We start from the raw sequence: 23020 nt of genomic DNA, 5'->3' as shown, positions 1-23020 counted from the left end.
GGCACAATCCTTGTTTCCTTTAGCCTAGCTAATGTAGACCAGTTAGACAGGCATTGACTTGGCCTTACTTCATACTTTTTTGATGTTATGCCTTGCCTGTAAGACTATTTCTCATCAAGGTGTTGTTGTTGTGGCATATGGTGTAAGTTTTCATGGCAGTGGTGTAGGTCCATGTGTGCATTATGTGTACATGTCTTTTCAATGGGATATGTGTGTTGTGTGCACCTAGGTGCTAGTATTCACATGTTAGGATTGGTGTGAGTGATGTGTGTTCACTCATGTGATGTCATGGTTCTGTATCTGTATGTCACATGGTATATAAGTTGCCATAATAGGTATTAGTTGGCTCTCCTTTGTTGGGTTGTTGTTACACTGCTGCCTGTGGTTGTCAGTGGATGTATCATGTGTGCTAGGTAGGGCACTGTTGCTGTTTATGCATGTATGGTGAGATGTGGAGTATCTGTGTATTGTTCCTGCAGCTACGCCTCTAGGATTCGATACATGTAGTGATTTAGGCCCTCATTACAACCCTGGCGGTCGGTGTAGAAGTGGCGGTAGTACCGCCAACAGGCCAGCGAAAAAAGAAATGGAATTACAAGCATGGCGGTTAACGCCATGCAAAACAGCCACTTCTACACTCTGACCGCCAAGGTGGTAATGACCGCTGGGCTGGAGACTTCGGTCTCCAGCCCGGCAGCCGCCATTCGACTGCCTGCGGTTTCAGCACCCCGCATACCAGCATGGACTTCGTGGGGTATTGTACTGCCACAAAATCCATGGCGGTAGGCACTATCGGTGCCAGGGAATTCGTTCCCTGGCACTGATAGGGGTCTTCCCCTCCCCTGAGTCCTCCCCCAACACCCACAGGCCACCTACCATCCCCCAAAGGTGGCAGGACCCCGTCCCCATCACCGTGCCCCCCAGAAACATCCACACTCACCCCTCTACCCCTACACGCATGCTCACACCACTCATTCACATACACGCGCACATACATGCACACATGCATGCACACATGCACACAGACATATATGACACATTTCCCATACACACAATACACCCCTGCATGCATACACGCACTCACACAACCCCTCTACACACTCACACGCACACCCCCATGCACGCACACAACATCCCCTAACGGACGATCACCTTACCTGGTCCGGTGATCCTCCAGGAGGGAACGGGTTCCATGGGGGCTGCTCCGCCGCCAGCACTCCGTCACCAGAACACCGCCATGCCGAATCCTGGGATGTGATTCAGTGGGCGGTGTTCTGATGACGTGGCGGTGGAGGTGGAGCAGCCTCCACTTCACCGCCGACCACCAGTATGGCTGGTGGTGGTTCTCCGTCCGGAAAAGGGCGGAGGACTGCCAGCAGTCATGATACAGTGGGCGGGAGACCGGCACCACTGGCGGTCTTCAGCCCGGAGTAACCTTGGAGGTCTTTGAAAAAGACCGCCGAGATTAAAATGAGGGCCTTAGTTTTTCTCCAGACATGTATTATAAGGTTCAGGTGGCACCTGAATGGGACTGCCACACGTTGTGTCTTCATCAGGGATTATATCCATAGTGTAAGATTTGAACAGAGGGTTCAGCCAGCCATGTGATTGTAATGGCAGGTGCTGTGTAGTTCGTCAATAGAGTAGTCTTTACTTGCATGGTACATTACATATGGACATGGACAGGTCAGGAGTTGGATGTGAACTTGCATGATGTAGTGTTAACTGTCAGCTGCTGTTCCTAATGGTGATAGGAGAGATATGACCAAGATAAGAATGGAGTTTCAGTTTTAGCAAGGGCAAGATGTGCAAGCTGACATAGGTTGGCAGGTGAATTGATGGTAGGCTCCAGTTATGGTATCTTACATGGATTATTATATTGGTGAGAGATATGACATGAAGGTTTGGATAGAAGTGACATGTTGTGACATGAATATGTGGTGTCCCATATGGAATACCCTAGCCACATACCTACAGTTCTGCATGTTTTCATGTGTGTATGTGAAGAATGTGATGACCCTCTCTATGCCCTTTCTGTCTCTCCCTACCTCTTTCTCTCTTTGTGTGTATCAGCATCAGCAGGTGAAAGAGATGGGGCACAGGCGAGTGGGGATGCTTCTGGCCACGGGACCCGGAGTGCTGAGACCACCGATAATGAGGGAGCCAGTGGCCCGGAGGGTGAGGGAAATGCTATGGGAGTGACGGAATCTTCCACTTCATCATCTTTGGAAGCCTCCTCCAGTGGACACTCCCTCCTGGTGGCGGACCCTTCTGGGACCACCTCAGCAGCATCTTTGTCCGCAACCCCCCTTTCTACCACTGCCCTCCTTCTAGCTCCCCACCCAATTGTCCGTGTCCTTTGCCACAGGCACCTCTGCCCCTGCCCATGTCAGCCCTACTGCTCTTAGTGAGGAGGCTATTGACCTCCTGAGATCGCTCTCTTTGTGCCAGTCTACTATTGTGAATGCCATCGAGGGACTGGCAACTCAAGTCTAGCAGAGTAATCCAATCCTGTAGGGCATTCACGGTGCACCGGCTGACCTATAGAGATCCTTTCAGGCTCTGACCTCCACACTGATGGCATCCGTACCCCCTCCACCTCCCTCTTCCCAAACCCAATCCCCTCTTTCCAGACCTAGCCAAAGCACACAGACACACAAGGATGCATCCACCTCAACATCCAAGGTTAGCGCTGATAAACACAAGCACCACAAGACCCAGCACTGGCATGCGCACAAACAACACCCCCCTCCAGACACAGCAACAGTCCCTACCTGCCTGGACACCCCCACCATCCCCACCACCCCAGTACCACAGACACTACACCTAAAACAGCTGCAGTCACCACACCAACATTCACTGATACAGCCACAACACCTATCTTACCCATGGCCCTCTGAATAGCAGACTCTCAGGCATCCACCCCAGTCACCACATCTGCAGCCACCACAACTACTAACACACCTACATGCAGCACATCCACCATGCATTAGGTCACCACCCCAACAGACAGTCACCCATCCACCCATCTCCCTGCACCTTCACCCACCTTCTCCAAAGATACACAAATGCCCACACTCACCCACCCAACAGACACCCACCACCCACAAGCATACCTCACACACACATGCACCCAGGACATCTACCAAGACACCTCTTACAACCACTACTTCTCCCTCCACTCCCTTTTGCCATGCCTGTCCCTATGTGAGTAAGATGTTTTTCCTCTCTGAGTTGTGCCTTTTTCCTACTCCTCTCCCACCCTGTGATACCGCTAGATGATCTGTGTCCTCCGCCAGTCCAGCTCTTCCACCTCCAAGACCTTCCCTGCCACCCCTGTAAATTCCCATGCCCATTCCTGCCAAGAAGTCGACCCATCCAAAGAGGTCCCAGCCCTCTCCTAAGCCTCGACCTAAGCCACCCCCCACACCCAAAACCAAGAATCACCCACCCAAACCCCCCCTGTCCCTGATGTGCCTGCCTGCCCCCTTGATGCCCCAAACTGTGGAGGCTACATGGCAGTCAGGAGTCAAGTTGGGGCACACACATGTGCATATTGTGCATGGTGCACTTGTGAATATTGTACTGGCCTCTGGCCTTGGACACTTAATTGAATATATTTTATATGTAATATATCACAGGACCAACCTGTTGTTGGCTTCAAGGTTACATCTTTGTCCTGCATTTCTTTACTGAGGGCAGATTTGGCCTTGGCTGACATGTTTGTGTGTAAGCATTTGTGTTTGAGTGGTGGTTGTGCTACCATCTGTGTCTGGGCTGCATCTGTGGTTGTGTGCATGGCATTTGTCCCCCAGTGATGGGTGTGTTGTATGATGGGAATGTGTATGTTGGGGACATGCTGTTGTGTTGGTATTTTGTGGTGTTTGTATTGATGTGTTATTTGCTGTGTTGTGTACCTTTGTGTGATTGTACTGTGTGTGTGAGTGTTTGTGGGGATTGGTATGTCAGATCTGTTGTGATGTGTGTTTGCTGGGTATGTGGTATGGCTTGTTGTTTGGGTGTGTGATTATGTGTGTTTGTTCTCTGGTGTTGACATGTTGTGTTGTATGTATTATTTGTCAAGTGAAGGTGTGTATTGTGGGTGCTTAACAGTGTTTTGTGGTCTTGTGGTTGTGATGTAGTTGTGTCACTTGGTGGTGTTGTGTGTTGTTGTTGTGCGTGACCGTGCCGGTGCTGTGTATCTGGGGATTTTGTGTGTGTTTTTTTCACATACGTGTGATGGCCATATTGTGTGTGTACTGTGTATGTGCTTGTGTGTATGTGGCTGTGAGAGAGGTTATGCGTGTGTGTGTGTCGCCCTAGCCAGCCATCCCGGATGTGTATGTTGTGTGTACATAGGTACATTGACATTTTCCAACAGTGACAGGTAGGTGCCATCGCCATCATCATCGCTGGTTCTGGAATCATTGAGCGAGCAGGAGCAGTGGGAAGATGTGCAGTTCAGGTTCCATGGCAGCTCCAGACTGATATCTGTTCCTGAAGGTGGGTGTCTCCTTTTATAGAGTTGGTTTCCGCAATGGTTTCTGTGGTGGTGCAACCGCGGCAGAAACATTGGCGGTGTGCAGCCTCGTAATCTCTCCAGCGGAAACATGCTCCTTGCTAGCCTCAGGGTGGCTGCCATCGTCAGTGGTGGCCTGAGTGATCTGGTGGTGCCTGTGGTAGATTGGCTGTATTTTGTTGGGAAGACTGCCATGGTCATAATTTGGTGATCTTCTCCACTAGCCTGTTAGCGGTACAACTGCCACCACCAATTTGGTGGTCCTGCAACCGCCAAACTCACAATGACCCCCTATATCTTCACATCTGTAAAAAATATCTTCTACCAAAGCTGACCAGTGCATCAATTGTTAATCTTCAAACCTCCCTGGACCGGAAAAAAAACATCCTGGGACTGGTTTTGGTTTATCACCCTTCATCATTCAGGCTAGTTTGAGTGCAGTGGCACAGTACCCAGTGCATTTAGGGCAAAAACAACAAGGTAAAGGATGGAATGCTTAAATTAATCTCTGCCACTGGCAATCACTTGGGGCCGCATACCAATCCATCTTTTCCACCCACCATGCCACCCCTGCCACATGCAAATCAGCCTTGACCCTGCTCCCCATGGGAAGAGTCCAGCCCAAACTACCAGGCAGGGCCCTCTTTTTTCTGCATTTGTCACCCTAAGTGAAAAGGGTATTCCCAGATGTGGGCCCCATGCTCGCTATGCCACCAGATTCAAGCTAGCCTAACTGATGAGAGGTGATACAACAAAACCAGTCCCAGGATGCTTGTTTCTGGTCCAGGGAGGAGCTGGCCTAGCAGTTCGGGCTGGACGTTCCCGCAGGGAGAAGAGTCAAGATTGATTTGCATATGGCTGGGTCCAAACCAGAATGACATGGCGAGCAAAAATACTGATGGATTAAATACAGATCTGTGACTGAGGGTGGATGTTTCATTTGTTCCACATTCCATTCATCATGTGTTCTTTGTGTGTGTGTGTGTATATATATATCTAGTCACTAAAGTAAACAAAGGTTACAGGGACATTATAGTTAGGAAATAGAATTTAAAAAACCTTAGCAATTCACTCAAAAAGCCAAAGGTTACAGGGAGAGTATAGTTATGTTCTGTATTCATTCATGCAAAACCATACAAATTCAGCAGTTTGGGGTATTAGTGGGTTGGGTTTGTGAGTGGTTGCATGAGTGTCTGAGTGGATTTGAGAGTGAGTGCATGAAGATCTGAGTGGGTCTGTGAGTTGGTGCATCAGTGTTGGAGTGCATCTGTGAGTAGATGCATGACAGTCTGAGTGAGTTGGTGAATGGATGCATGGGTGTCTGGGTCTGAAAGTGGGTGTGGGAGTCTATGTGTCGGCCCGAGTGGGTATATGAGAGTCTGAGTGTCTGAGTGGGCACATTAGTTTCTGAGTGCATGTATTAGTTAAATGAATTAGTGAGTGAATGAGTCTGTGACTTTTTTTTTTTGCTTATGCATGATTATTCTCAATTATCCTCGACTAATCTCAATTAATCTTGATTAATCATGAATATCGCACATGATGAAGAAAAATATTTTTAAACCCATCAATCACCCTCAAACGCCCCTATATCACACTCCTGGTGTCAGGGTACCTCCACTCTGACCCCTTATGCAACCTTTCATTTTGTTTTTCAGCCCCAGGGACTGTGTCCCATTACCTAAATGGTGGCCGCAACTTTCTGTTCAGGTGGTGGCCAGCCAATTACAGTGCTTCTATTCACCTGTGCATTCACGAGAATGTGCGAATATTCACAAATTATTCGCGATCACAGATTTACAAATTTGGATTTCCATCAATATCTCAGAAACTGCTGAACAGATTTGCACCAAGCAAGCGAAAGCGTAATCTGCATACCAAAAGCTAGCTGTAATTCCATCCAGTGGTTCAGGTTGTAGTTGTGTCTAAAGTTCCTATTGGAATTAACATGGGAAACAGCTTTTTTGACCCCCCCCTTTTCCTCATCCCCCGCTTGATGAATTACCCGGAAACTTTCCATGTGCAACAAGAAACACAGGGGCACTTTTTTTTTTAGGAAATTTCGTGAAGATTCGTCAAACGGTGCCAAAGATATAGGCAAGCCAAAGATATAGGCAAGCCAAAAAACGCTTTTTCTATGGAAGGAAACATGGTCCTAACTATAACTACCTACTGGTGACAGCCACTAGGTAATATATATATATATATATATATATATTTGACCTGATGCCTATTTCTGTCTCCTACAGCGGGTTTAAATTGCGTATTTGGGTACGTTTCTTTCTATATATATTTATTTCCTAATACTGTGACATCTACTTCGGGTGGGATTAAACTTGTTTATCATTACAATTGGCTTCCTTTTATGCAGCATATTCGCCTTTGTGTTTTAATTGCTTTTCTGGACAAGCGTGATAAGCTTTTCTTGATGGACTGGGCAATTAAATGTTCAATAGAGGTAGATCTTTAAAATGAAGTTAATTTAGGGTTCAACGGAGTAAAGAAAGGTAACTTGCTGCCTAATAACCATCATAAGGGACTTCTGATCTGAGGCTGTCAATACCATATGTGTTTGTCTTCTGTCTTACTGATAGGTAATATTTTTTCAAACAAGCTCGGGGAGCTTTCATTCTTTATTAAAACAAATAAAGGAGGGGGTTAATCTTTGCTGCAAAAACATCACAAAATAAATTATTACTGGCATTTCCTTCTAAAATTAATAACGAGACGCAAAATAGTGGAGATTTTGTGTGCCTCCATTGCACATTGGCAAAGATCCTAGTAATTAAAGCATGTGTGATTGCTTCTTCTGTAATAGCCATCGGCCTCCCACCACTACACCTAAAGCCAAATAAAAAGCAAAATAATAATAACAACAAAGAAATGACATCATTGCAATGAAGGGATGCTATTGAGATTATGTTAGCATTTAAATCACAATACATACATTTTGCACGATGAACTTAGGTACCCAAATGATCAATCTTGTGGTCGCATTTTTAAATAAATATTATGAACTTTGAACTTCAATGTGCATGTTGCTTATTAAGAATTTATGTTTGATAGGTAGAACCAATTCCTATTTGGAGATGAAAGAGAAGTCTCGTGGTAAATTAAAAATTAAAGCTGTGAGCATTTGCCTCAACTCCGCATATTTCACAACCAAAGGCACGACTTGGGTTACCAGGATGACTAGAGAATTTAAAAAAAATAAAAAATACAGAAAGAGTGTGGTAGTGACTATTTTTGCTGACTTACATGTAAGAGAGGCCTGGGTTTACACTTTAGTTACTCCGGCGAAATCTGTAAAGTTGCCAAATTTCATATTATGTGAAATGCATGAAATTTTCCAAAATTGTGTACTAGGCAATTTTGCATAATTTTTCCTCTTGGGAGATTGGTTTGTGAGGAAAATGTCTTGCTGGGAAACATTTTCATCTCAACGCAATCCATTGTTGGTAATTTTCTGGGAATTTTTTAATCGAGGTTCGTACTCACAAATAAAATTGATACACGATACAAGCACCCGAGTTTCCCCTCTTAAAGTGTAATATTTTATACTTTTATAAAAAATACAATCGTTAACATTAAATCTATGTCGATGTCTCTTTTTTTCCTACAGTATATTGAGAAAAAAACGTACAACTTTACATAAGGAGACCAATGGCGGTTAGAAAGGAGCTGCAATAAATGAACAGATTAGCAAACAACAGATTGAAGTGCTCTGCAAGAAACCAGGCTTAGTTGGGTGAAAACCTTCTCAAGCAGCAGCCACTACTCTTGAAAGGGTGAAGTCACAAGCAAAACCCCATATTAACCTGTGCTTAAACCTCTGGTAGCTTCCCACAAAAGCAGTCAGGCTTAACTCAGAGGCAATGTGTAAAGTATTTATGCAGTACTTCAAACAAAGTGAAACGTAGCACAAGAAAAATCCCACAACACTTCAGGAAAATAGAGAAAAATGTAATAATTAAGCCCTGCAATGCCGTGCAAACCCTCACCACACAGCTTCATCAGAACCCATGCCGGACGATGCAAAGCCTCTCAAAGCCTCCATTATAACCAGCACAGTGATGCAAAGCCTAGCAGCTACGTCACACAGCTCATTGGAACCAACAGAAAGCAATGCAAAGCCTCACCCCACATCATCATCGGAACTGACGCCAGACCACATGAAGTCAAAGCAACACAGTGTAGAGAATACAACAGGATTTAAGGTACTTTGTTCAGTGGGTCCCTGTAGCCGGTCCGCACTCCACTGCAGTTGGCCTGAACCTGTGACTTTGTCCAGGTCAGACGTGACCAGATATCCACATTTGGCACTTTGTGGTTTTTGGTGCTATATTTACTGAAATCTTTAACCCTGCATATCTCCGGTTCAACTGATTGGATTTTTGCCATTTAGGTCTTGTTTTGTCTATTAAATAATGTATGTTTCTAAAACTGGAGAGGGGTCATTTTATGATGTCGTTTTACTTCGTTACTGTTTGAAGTGTTCCACAACTACTTTACCAATCGCCTCTATGTTAGGCCTCACTGCTCTGTGTCCAGTTACCTTGGGGCTGAGCACAGGTTAATTTGGAGTTGCTTGTGTCTTCACCCTGACAAGGATTGTGGTTTCTGCTTGAGAAGGCTTGCTTCCCTTGCTACCATGCAGTACCACTTTACTACTGACATATAAGTACATTAAATATTCCAAGTGGGTGTAAGCCAATGTAACCATGTTTTAAAGGCAAGAGCATAAGCACTTTAGCACTGGTTAGTAGTTGTAAAGGTCACAGCCAACAAAAATGTGTTTTGAAAACAGGATGGTGAAGGCAAAATGTTTGGGGTTGACCCTGCAGAAAGGACCGAGTCCATCATACTCCTCCTGTAAAGATGTGACTGACTCATTTTTTCAAGGTGCTCACAATCATAAACATTTACTGATTGGCAACTGCAACTGGTGCACGTTTCTGAATCAGGATATGTAATAGACAAGTGTATTTTCACCTACTAACAATTTTCTTTTCTTTCCTAAGGTAAGTGTTGTATCCCCATGCAGATACCTGTCTACAGCATCCGTTGCCTGGAATCACTATCAATACCAAAAAACAATATTGGCCTTGAGGAACATGGCGGCTGCGAACTACCACAGTTGGTAGCCATCCTGGTGATCATGACTCAGCAAAAAAATAGTAGAGAAACTGTCAGGAAACTACCGGACAATTGATAAGTTGGAGGTAAGTGTACCTTCTCTGACAGGTGTATGAGCGATTAGTAGAAAACCACCATGGGAAATAGCCCTTGTAGAAACTGAATCCTGGAAAATGAGAAAGGGGTAATATTGGTCCTTCACAGTACAACTACTTAAAAATTCTGTCCTGAAAGATATCATGGGCAAAGTAATTGCAAAAGGCATTCACAGAATACAAAGCGACCAGTTTAATACAGCTCTGGCTAGGTCGAAGACTAGACAAGTTTTAATTAACTTTTTGAGTTATTCATTTACTGTAAAAGCTTCAACTAGGTCTCTTGCTGAGAACCCTCTCTGAGTGGAAACACAAAAAGGTGCGTACAGGTCTCTCGAAAGTCATGAAGCATAGGAGAGCGGTGATAGTCAAGGAAATGGAAACAATCAGAAGCCTAGGAGTTACTGTACAACTCAAATTTCCAGCCTCTTTGAAGGTAATGTGGAGGAACAAAACGTGTAATTTATGGGCTAGCACAAAAGCGAAAGGAATTATGTAACAGAATGAGAAGGATTCCATGACTAGCATTCTTCATGATATTCAGCAGGGAACTGGCTCAAAGTTATAAAGACAAACACTTTGATCAAGGAGGTTTTCCTCAAGGATAGGCCAGTTGGGGCTGAAAGTGATGAGTGACATTCATGCATACATACATTAAAATATTGTCCTCATACCGCCAAATGAAGAACATAAGTTACAGAATTACTTTTAGCTATGGGTAGTCAAAGAGCCTTGTGCCTGAAACTATATTCCTGGGAAATATAAATGGTCTGACATGTCACATGAAAAAGAGATTGCCTGCTTGAGTGTGTGTTCCAAAGAGGACCAGAAAAAATGTGTCTGGAAGAGATACATCTAACAGAACGTGAGGCTTGCACATTATTAGTAAAAATGTGGCTCTGTCTTCCCAGTACATAATTTAGCGAAAATGGTACAGCTCAGTTAATTATCATTGGAAAAGGGACAGCTCTAGGTATGTCACTATAAGACTCTAAAGGTAAGAGAATATTAACTATTATATTGGTTAAAAGCAATTTAGTCATGATGGCTTCGGTATATGGCCCCAATCAAGACCACACAGAATGCCATGCAATCGTGGTATTCTATACATGGCTCAATTCCCATTGCCATAGGTACTGACTTGAGATTTCAATGTAATCCTGAATGGAGGGATAAACTTAACAGAAACATGGAAAGACAGAGAAGGAACAAAAAGGGTGTGTGTTTGTATTAAGGTAACAATAGTCGTTAGGCTGAACTAAATTACTTTTAATGAAGTCACACATTTAGAGGGTACATCGGAACATTACTTCACTTCCCAATTTAATTATGCAATAGCGCTGATGGAACCAGGAGAGCAGAAAAGAAGAGAAGATGTATATAATCACCAGACCAACTTTTGACCAATCCCTTCTAGAAGAGTCAGTTTCGGCACATATATTAATAAACCAGACAGAGGAATATTGTCAATGTAAGTGAGGTACATCTACTGTAAATAATGTATGAGATGCATACAAAGCATGTGCAAGAGGTTGTAGTAGATCTCTCAACCTTGCCCATCGACAGATGAAAACATAGGAACTGCAGTACACAGCATTACAATCCACTATGACCACAAGGAGTAATCTTTGAGTCACTCCATCACCAGAAATGGTACTCTTCTGTGGTACTCTGAAGGTACAGGCCATGATTAATCATAGGAAAAGATGGCTCGATACTGCTCTGACAGTAGCCAAACTCTGAATTCTAAGTATGTGAAAATCAAACAATACACCTATCCAGGATGAATGGCTTATGATACTTGCAGAGATGGCTGCCCATGGGGGACTTATATACAAAGTTAATGACCAACTGCATATTTATGGTGAGGTATGGGGTCAATGTGTGACAGATTGAACGTTAACTGAGGCACTAATTTGCTGAGATATTCAGGTTGTAGAGGCTTGGAGCAAGATTTATCAGTATTTGACACAGCGTAAAACAGCACGATAACTTGCTGTGCTGTGTCAAATATCGATGAGTAGGAATGCAGCATATTTACTAAGATATCGTCCACTCCTACTTTCTCCCCGCATTGGTGCACTATGGCCCAGATTTACAAGAAAGTGGCGCATCTGTCCTGATGCGCCACTTTTCTTGCATCACCCCTGTCCCACCTAACAATACCATGGCTGCACCATATTTACAATACGGCGCACAATGGCGGTCGTTATCACAATAGCGTCATAATTTTTGACGCCATTGTGGTGCTTTGCAGCATTAGCATTAGCACCACCTTCCTGCACAAAAACAATTATTAGAGGCTTTTTCCCTCTTTCTAAATGTATTGCAGAATGCAGCACACATAGAAAGAGGAAGCAATGAGGAGAAATAACTATGGGCCATATTTGTGAAGGCCCTTGTGCCACGTGAGCATCATTTTTTTTACATTAATGTGGCGTTAGGTTGGAAAAAACACTGCGCTATATTTACAAAGTGGCGCAATGCATGCATTGTGGCACTTTATAAACCCTTGTGCCACATTATGCCTGCATCTGGCATAATGTATGCAAGTGGGGCATACCCGCGCTAGGAGACCCAGAGAAATGGTGCAGTGGAATCTATGAGATTCCACTGTGCCATTTTTAGAGTAATTTTTAACACTTGCCTCTGGCTAGCGTTAAAACGAGGTTCACATTGTTTTAATTGGGCCTCCTTTCACTTTGCAGGATTAGCGTCAACATTTTTGGCGCTAATCCTGCAAAGTGTCAAACTAGCATCCAAATTTATGCCGCTTGTTCCCTAACGTGCACCATGGTGCGCCGTATCATAAATATGGTACACACATGGTGTTGTTAGGTGCCGGTAGGGGGTGCAGAAAAAGTGGCGCATCAGCTCTGATGTGTCACTTTTTCATAAATATGCCCCTTTATTTCTCCTAGTTGCACCTACAATTTTGATGCACTCCCAAGTTTACTACTCTTTGATAAATCTGGGCATTTGGAGGACTGCTTTATAGAGATGACTTTACCGTAACCTTTCTTGAACTCCTACCCACTTTCTTCTTTTACCAGTCTGATGATGCTGTTTTTAACATTATATTAAAAGATTGATGAAAAACAGAGGCTTTACTCATTGTTATGTTTCTCAGCCTGAACCAAAAATTATAGATAGATTGCTTCAAGAACTAAACCTGCCAGTGCTCACTGTAGATGAGATAAAAACGATGGAGACAAAGATGATGTCGAATGAGGTAGTGAATTCGGTCTCAAACCAAACTGGAATCAAGGCAGCTTGTCTGGACGGGATCCCTGGAGAACTTTATAAGGTATTGAGATGTGTCTTAGCTCCTATCCTGGCAAACAGATTCAAGAAGGTCATCCTATAATATCAGACACCTAATTAATGACAAGAAGCCACATTAAGCTTCAATAGTAAACCAGGGGAAAGCTCATTATACTGTAAAAATTATTGCCTGATCTTGTTACTGAATACGGACCATAGGTTTTCATTTAAACTCTGACAAAACACATACAAAGAATCGAACACAAGGTGGTACTTAATAATCAAAAGGGTTTCATTCAGGAGGTTATTGTAAGCACTATTGACATCACCATAACAAAGATCCTACATCTAGTTGTACACGCGATTGCTGCAGCCAATGCATTTTACTTTGGGGAAACCTATGGAAGATCTTGTAATAGATTAAAGTATGCTCAAAGTTTAGCAGAGCTACTCAAGAATGTTGTTATTAGGCCTGGGAGAAATTTAAATTATGCCGTTATGCAACTTTGCGTTATTATCCAACATTCGATGTAAAAAACTTACCACAATGCACTGGAACCAGTGCTTAATTTGTGCTTGTTGTTTCCGGTGCTGAGCACCGGCACTTATTTTTGCGTGCCGGCACTTATCCTTCTACCTCAACCATTAGCTGCGAGCAAAAGACGCACTTGGGAATGACGGAGGAAGAGAAAAACGAAAAAGCGTCACAAAGGGAGAAAGCGGAAAGGTGCAAGCGTGAGTTGAATGCAGGGAGTGGCTTTATATAGATTAAAGAGGCCCAAGATGGCTTCATGATTACGCTGCCTCAGTGTTCAGTGTTCGCACATTTAACTGCAGCAGCCGCGTGTTTCAGAGGAGAGCTCTGCGCACCGGACCTTTTTTATTTACATATTAAGCACTGACTGGAACAATAGAATTCAAGCAGCCTATGATCATGGTGCTTTTGTTTTTTGCACTTTAATTTGTGCGAAATGTGTTCTTGTGTCAAAAATTGAGGCAATGTTGCATCTCATGTGAAAACAAAGCACCGAATGATGGGCTTGCATTTCCTGAAATTCCACGTATTTTGCCAACATTTTGAATAATTACGTGAAATGAAATGAATTTCAAGTACCCCTAGTACTATTATATAGCTGCTACGTTTTTGACAAGACAAGGGTGCCCACTCTTGCCCTTCCTGTTTGGTTTGAATATACAACTTTCAGCTGCTAAATTGAGAGCAGATGAAGAACTGAGATCATTTAAATTTGGGAATTGTCAGATAAAACAAATACATTATTTGGAGATGATCTAGCAATCTTTACAGCCTCTCCTTCATACGTAGTACCAACTTGAAGGAGGTCATTAGTAGCTTTTCAAGCATCTTCATATACCCCATGAACAAAGAGATGTAAGAGAATATACCCTAAAAGATCGATTATGCATCTGAAACTATAAATAACAAGTTAAGAGACTTAGGAAAACAAGCTTATTAAGCTAAAGAAACTTTTTAATGATTTAACGTCTGACTAAAAAAAAAGAAAGGTATTCCTTTACTCTATATTGATAGGATCCATATGGTAAAAAAATCACGTTGCTTTTATCTTGTGAGCAATCTCAATACGTTTCAACACTAAAGAGATACAGAACATTTAAGAAATATTATACCTTTTGTGTGAGGGAATAGAGGTCAAAATTCCCTTTGGCAAAATTGACACTAAGGGTAAAGAAAGGAAACTGGGCATTCCCAAACGTCCAGTTATATCACTTGGCATTCAAAATAAAACAGTTTTGATTACTCATCACCTACCGGAGTGAGTTGCAGTCCTCAGATTTACTCCTAACAATGAGTTACTTATATAATAGAAACGGTTTCTTTATAAATTTGCAGCACTAAAAATCTTCAAAATGATTAAAGGGAAGACAATACAGTCTGTCTCTAACAATGGTTGAGAATCTCAGATTTATAGGAACACACTTCTTTATTAATCACTGTGGTGATTACCAGACACTGTGCTTGTTTTTCAGGATCACCTGAAGCGAAGATTAGACTGTGGTACAACCTCACGCAACAGATGCAACTCTTGTGAGATTTTGAGATTTAAAATGATCAAATTGGTGAATGGCTAAAGAGATGTGGCTTGAACTTCATCAATTTAGAAAGACAAGTCAACCAGAGACGCACACTTAAGAAGAAACCTTTGAAGTGTCACAAACTCATGTGTGACTCAGAGGAAATCAGAATGACACCACTGAAGCAGACTTAGAGAGCTTGCCAGGTCTTTTGGATCCAAATAAATAGCAAGCATCTCTTGGCAGTTTCCACAAACTAGTTTGCCCATTGTTCACAATTTTTAAGTTACACTGGACCTTCTTGATGCTACATCCTGATTTATCAGTCAACTGTCCAAAGTGGGGGTATGGACAAAGCAGATGACCTCCTCTTTTCCTACTTCAGGTGCAGAAGTTAAATGTGAAATTGCTGCACAGGCATTTGTGATGACTGGCGACTGCTTTATCGTTTGATATCAAGATTTGATGAGTTTGAAAGATTTTGGTGGGTTGTGCTGCTGGAGATGCTGAGGTCAAGGGTTGTGCTCTCGAATTAAGGTTTCCAATGAACAAGGAAGTGATGTGACACAACAGAGTGAGGGGCAGAGAGTGGCAAGTCTACGGGTGTTTGTGGTGTTTATTGCATCTGGGCTATTGTACCTCTGTACTGCCACCCTGGGAGGCGACTGCGGACAGGGCAGTGTGGTTAAGGAGGACTCTGAGGGTTGAGTGTTGTTCTGATCTAAGGCCGCGAAGATGGGTGTGACCTTGCTATCAGCATTGGTCTCTAGCCACTGACTTGATGCTGCCCAATTGCCCCACAGGATTCCTGGCCTGTCTACAAGCCAGAATTTCTGTCCCTGCGACCATCAGGAGGTTGAGAGGTGAGTGGAGGAAGTGATCTTCTAGTGGGAGTCCCCTAAGAGCGGGGACCTAGCCAAGGGGATAGCGCAAAAAGCAGCGGAGGTAGACGTGCTTAGTTCACAGTGTGGCTTGTTGCCCCACGCCCCTCTTTCCTGCCCTCTCTTTCCTTCTTTAATTTCATGCAGTAGCTAGAAAGAAATCTGTGGGAAGGGGCAGCACAGAGAAGCGGACTGGTATCACAATTTTAGCAGTCTTCAAGGTGGTGTCTCTGGACTGGAAGTTCATACATTCATTGTGGACTTTTGGAAGTAAGGCCCAGATTTATACTAGATTTGCGCTGAATTAGCGTCATTCTTTTTTACGCTAATTCAGTGCAAACCTAACTCCATAGTTATACTTTGGCGCTAGACCCATCTAGCACCAAAATTATGAGTTAAAGTCATTTTTTGCTAGCGGGAAACTACCTTGCGTCAATGAGATGCAAGGTCGGCGTTCCCGGGCAAAAAATGACTCTAAGGCCCAGGCACCTTATTTATCCTCCCATGCAAAAATGGTGCACAGGAGGGAGGCGGGCCTAAATAATGGCGCTAAGCTTACTTAGCACAATTATTTAAAGCCTGGGTCAGGGAAGGTGCACTCCCCAGGGATACCCCCACTCACACCAGAGGGATAGCGGAGGATGGGGCACTCCATTCCAGGTAAGTATAGGTAAGTAGAGGTAAGTATTTAGAAGTATTTTTTTAAATGCCATTGGGGGCCCTGAAATGCCCCCCTCCCCACATGGCACTGGGTGCAATGGCCATGCCCAGGGGACCCTCATCCCCTGTGCTGGCCATTGGGGTAGTGAGCATGACTCCTGTCTTTTCTAAGATAGGAGTCATGTGGTATGGTAGGTTTTGCATCAAGAAATGATGCTGGGCTGGTTACAGTCATAATTTTTTACTCTAACCAGCCTAATGTCATTTTTTGGTGCAAAACCCCCTTCTCCCATACCGCCACCCGCACCCGGCTAACATCATTTTCCTTGACGTTAGCCCACCCTTTGCGTCCGATTGTGCCATTCCATAAATAAGACCCCCGGCTGGAGTCTTGGAATGGTGCTAGCCTGCGGTAAACGTTTTCATGCAAAACTGTGTTAGTGCAGATTTGTGTGAAAAGGTATAAATATAGACCTAATTGCCTGGAGGATTCTGTAAATATGCCCACTTAGGGATCTGCCAGCTGGCGCTGCCCTCCTTTGATCAGTGGAAATCAGGAATGATAGGAAAAGACGGGAGAGGCTGCTCCCTGGTTGTTACAGTGACCAATGTCATTAGTTATAAAGGAGCCTGGGGAGTCATTTATCTTCCCGATTATAAGAAACATGCTTGGATGACATGCATTTGAGACACTAAAGGACCACAATGACTGCAAATAAGCTAAGATATGGGTGCCTGCTTCCAAGCAGGGCATGCACAAAAACGAAATGCAATGTAGTATGGAATAGGGACCATTTAGTCAAGGCATTGAAGGGCAAGAATCAAAGGTTTACCCTATGGGAAAAAGAAGAAATCTCAGGAGGATTTTAAAACGAAAGCAAATTCCTGTGAGGGGTCAAAGGGAGCTCTGAGGCCTGAAAGCCCAAGTGGGACACGTTCTGAGTGGTTTATTTTAACCACTATAACCCGGAGGCGGACATGGTACCTACATTGCTTCATGTGTTCTCTCCGCAAAAAGAAGATCATGGTCCACATAGGGCGCTCCCTACACTTCCTTCTATGCTTTCTTCCACTTTACGCCTTATTTTGGATCCTTCATTACTAGTCTCTGATGTGGTGGATAAGCCTTCTATACCATTCCTGGAGGGTTTCCCTCAAAGAGTAGATGTTAGGTCTCTGGATGAGGATTTAACATTGCCAGGCCTGGATATGGGCTTATGCAGGATATATGGGCCAGAAGATAAGGGTAATAAATTGCAGCCCATGGGGACTCCTCCCTTGATGTTATCTACAGGGCTGCAGCTTTTTAGCAGTACTCCCTCAAATTATTCATTGTTGTATTCTGACCTGTCTGTGATGCCAGATTTGGAAGTAAGTAATAATCTGCTGTGTCATTCCCCAGATCAAGAAGCAAAGGTTTCCACCTTGCTACTCAGTTTAGAAAGACTCCTATCCTCGATTTTAAATTTGCCTGAAACATTTGTAGGAGGGTCAGATTGTATTTTCAATATGGTGACAGCAATATTAAAGGAAGTAACCAATGACAAGAAAGATAAGGGATCAGATCATGGACAATTAGCCTCTACAGAATGGCTGAGAATAAAAACGCCCCTACCCACATTGATTTCAGCTCTAAAAACCGCAGTGTAAACAGTCCTGTTGGCTCCTAAAGATTTATTTTTGACACTATACCTGCTGTAAGGGGTTCAGTTGCAAAAACAATGTGTGTGGACCTGGAGGTGTTCCCAATTTTCAAATCTTGCACCAGACAGGACACAAGAGTCAGTGAGACATGTGCATCTCACTCAAAACTTAAGGACAAGAAGAAAAAATGGAGAGGGATGAAAAGACCCAACCATAGAATATCAAGAAGGCTTGGAGGAAACTACTCTTTAGAGAGGAGGCGGATATTTTACAAAAACCAGAAGAGCCAACACGAAATTCTCAATCTGTCCCTTTAGCAGTGGGTATCATTTCTGGATCCTCAAGTCCATCAAATCATAAGATTTTGGATTTGATAGTCATAGAGGCCTCTATGGCTCATCCTCCTTGTATGTCTTCTTCTCTGAGCCCAACACCATTTGTTGAGTTGGACATAAAGAAGGGTCTCTTGGATTTGCCTAAACTAGAAGAAAAAAGCCCCATGCGGTGTAATGTGGATGCCTGCATAATAGACTTTATTCCACTTTTTGATGCAGACTTAATTCTGAATAGATCCTCTTTGCTTAAATGCTTCTTGGAGACAAAGGGGGTCATTACAACATTGGCAGTAAAAGCCGCTTACCGCCGTGCAGAAAACCACCAACACATCGCCGCGGCCGCAGAATTCCACCACAGTCATTATGACCCACAGCTCAGAATCCGCCAAAATCCAGACCCCACACAAGTCTACCACACCAAAGGTCAGTGATAAACTGGGGATAACAAAACCTCCACCGTCACGCCAACAGGAATACGCCCACACTATCACGACCCACTAATCCGCGCTCAAAATACACACACATTTACAAAACACAACCACATTTGACAATTCCAAATACACACACCTGATACACATACACACACCACTCCCACACACCAAATACAATATAAAACACACACCCACATTACCCACAAACCCTTACGACCACAATTGCGACGGAAGGCCAGAGAGAGACACCACCTAAAAGAACAATAACACCCACAGGCACCCTACACCATCACTCACACAACATCCACGCACCTCACACAACACACCTCTAAATATCAGCCCACACATCACAACACACACCACCCCACTCATCACCTACACCACCCCATGGCCCGGCAAAGACACCCCAGGTTCTCTGAGGAGGAGCTCAGGGTCATGGTGGAGGAGATCATCCGGGTAGAGCCACAGCTATACGGATCACAGGTGCAGCACACCACCATAGCTAGGAAGATGTAGCTATGGCGCAGAATCGTGGACAGGGTCAATGCAGTAGGACAGCATCCAAGAACTATGGATGACATCAGGAAGAGGTGGAACGACCTACGGGGGAAGGTGCGTTCCATGGTCTCACGGTACCACATCGCGGTACAGAGGACTGGCGGCGGTCCCCCCTCCTCCTCCCCCACAACTAACAACGTTGGAGGAGCAGGTCTTGGCTACACTGCATCCTGAGGGCCTCGCAGGAGTAGCTGGAGGAATGGACTCTGGTAAGTCAAATCTTTCATTACTTCATCCCCCACCCACCTGCATGCTATCACATACCCCCCACCCTCGCCTTCACCCCCATCACTCCAACTCCTCACGTATGTCCCAATATCACAAACCACACATCCCAAACCCAAGCCCTGCATGTAACACCAAAGCATGGACACCCATCACCAAAGCATGTCCACTGCACATACCCATACACCCCCCAAACCATTATTACGCAAGGTCCTACACAGGAATGCAAGCACTGGGGTACAGGGTCACCCACCCATTGCACACCATGGCACACACCGATGTAATAATTATGCCTTTACACCCCTGCAGGACCCCTACCCAACGTCAACGGACAGGAGGGTCCAGACATGTCCACTCCACCCACAGAAGAGGCCCACAGTGATGACAGCAGCTCTGTCCAACTGGATCTAGATGACAAGCCCGGCCCATCTGGGATCTTAAGACAGTCGGTTCCCCTCACACTGGCACAGGCCACCACAGAGCCTCCCCCTTCTGGAAACACCAGCACAGCACCCACCAAGCGGGCCCATACCTCTGTCCCCAGGACACGTCAAGCAGCAGTGTGTCCACCACTACAGGGAACCCAGTCTAACCCACCACCCCAACAACACCAGGGACCTGGGGGCAGTGGCAGTGGGCACACTGTTCAGGGGACAGAGGCCCAGGGAAACAGGGGAACTGGAAGGGCTGCTGTGCGACTGGGGAGGACAGGCCCAGGGAACCCACTCTCCACGAGTCCCTCTCCAACATCATGGGAGCCTACCACCATTCTCAGGAGACGATGGCAACGGTACTGGCCAAGTTTTAGGAGACACAGCGGCTGCAGGAGGAACAGTATTTGTGGTTCAGGGAGGAACTCAAATCCATCAATTTCACCCTTGGCACCATTGTAGGGGTGCTGAAGGAACTCGTGAACACCAGGAGGGACATTGTGGCAAAACAAGGGGCCCTTGAGACTAGCCTGGATGATGAACTGTCCACCACCTCCGCCGGCACAAGTGGACAGGAGGCACCGCCATAGGACCACCACACCAGCACCCCACCTCCTGCAGATGGAGAACCACCCCACACGCGGTCCCTGAGATCCAGGACAAAGACAGAGAACAATGCCAAGACGCCCGCCAAGAAATGAGACCACCCGAAAATGACAGACATATGAGAGGTAGAAGGATCAAACAGATGTAGCAGGCAGTGTTGTCTTCTTACCTGTGTCTCACTGGAAGTATTGTTGGATCACCGTGTTCCTGTTGTCTATGTCCTCTTCTTCTGCTTCCTCGTCCTCACTGTCCACAGGCTCCACAGTTGCCACAACACCTCCATCCGGACCATCCTTGTTAGACCTGACATGCCTTAGGGTGATCACCCCTAACTTTTTGCCTGCCTCCCTCCACTTTTTGGACTCTGTTTTTGCTGGCTTTTAGACTCTGCACACTTTACCACTGCTAACCAGTGCTAAGGTGCATATGCTCTCTCCTTTAAACATGGTAACTTTGGATCATACCCAATTGGACTATTTAATCTACTTATAAGTCCCTAGTAATGTGCACTGTATGTGCCTAGGGCCTGTAGATTAAATGCTACTAGTGGGCCTGCAGCACTGGTTGTGCCACCCACTCAAGTAGCCCATTTACCTTGTCCCAGGCCTGCCATTGCAAGGCCTGTATGTGCAGTTTCACTGCCAATTTGACTTGGCATTTAAAAGTACTTGCCAAGCCTAAAACTCCCCTTTTTCTACACATGTCACCTCTAATGTGTGCCCTAGGTAACCCCTAGAGCAGGGTGCTGTGTGGGTAAAAGGCAGGACATGTACCTGTGTAGTTTACATGTCCTGGTAGTGTAAAAATCCTAAATTCGTTTTTACACTACTGTGAGGCCTGCTCCCTTCATAGGCTAACATTGGGCCTGCCCTCATTTATTATTGAAGTGGTAGCTGTTGATCTGAAAGGAGCAGGAAGGTCTTATTTAATATGGCCAGAATGGTAATGCAAAATCCTTCTGACTGGTGAAGTTGGATTTAATATTACTATTCTAGAAATGCCACTTTTAAAAGAAGTGAGCATTTTTTGCACTTACATATTTCTGTGCCTTACAATCCACGTCTGGCCGGGTTTAGTTGACAGCTCCTTCTGCATTAACTCAGACATACCCCAAACACAGGGTACTCAGCCTCACTTGCATACATCTGCATTTTGAATGGGTCTTCCTGGGCTAGGAGGGTGGAGGGCCTGCTCTGACACAAAGGACTGCCACACCCCCTACTGGGACCCTGGCAGACAGGATTGAACTGAAAGGGGACCTGGTGCACTTCTAAGCCACTCTTTGAAGTCTCCCCCACTTCAAAGGCACATTTGGGTATAAAACAGGGCCTCTGCACCACCACCTCAGACACTTGCTGGAGAAGAAACCTGAACCAGAACCTGCATCCTGCCAAGATGAACTGCCTGGCTGCTCAAAGGACTCACCTAACTGCTTTCAACAAAGGATTGCTGCCTTGCTGTTGGCCTGCTGCCTTGCTGAACTCTTGCCTTGCTGCAGAAGTGCTCTCCAAGGGCTTGGATAGAGCTTGCCTCCTGTTTCCTGAAGTCTCAGGACCAAAAAAACTTCCATCTTACAACTGGACTCCTTGTGCGCCAAAACATTTGTTTGCTTTTTAAAGACTTAAGACACTTCATATCACTTTTCAGTGATATCTCTACAATTTCTTATTGCCCCTTTTATCGCTTTGACCTACAGATACCCAGATAAATATTATATTTTTTTCTAAACACTGTGTGGTGTATTTTTGTGGTGCTATATTGTGTTATTGTATGATTTATTGCACAAAAACGTTACACATTGCCTTCTAAGTTAAGCCTGACTGCTCAGTGCCAAGGTACCAGAGGGTGGGCACAGGATAATTTGGATTGTGTGTGACTTACCCTGACTAGAGTGAGGGTCCTTGCTTGGACAGGGGGTAACCTGACTGCCAACCAAAGACCCCATTTCTAACAATCCTCCTGCAGAAAAGGCACCTGTCGTCGCAAAGCCAAGTTGTGAAGCATACAGCAGGCCACGATGATCTGGCACACCTTCTTTGGTGAGTAGAATAGGGAACCACCTGTCATATGAAAGCACCTGAATCTGGCCTTCAGGAGGCCGAAGGTCCTCTCTATAATCCTCCTAGTTCAACCATGTGCCTTATTGTAGCGTTCCTCTGCCCTTGTCATGGGATTCCTCATTG

Source organism: Pleurodeles waltl, chromosome 3_1 (genome assembly GCF_031143425.1).
Source record: "Pleurodeles waltl isolate 20211129_DDA chromosome 3_1, aPleWal1.hap1.20221129, whole genome shotgun sequence".
NCBI classification, from domain to species: Eukaryota; Metazoa; Chordata; class Amphibia; order Caudata; family Salamandridae; genus Pleurodeles; species Pleurodeles waltl.
The sequence above is the reverse complement of the archived record's forward strand: the minus strand, read 5'-3'. Positions refer to the sequence as shown.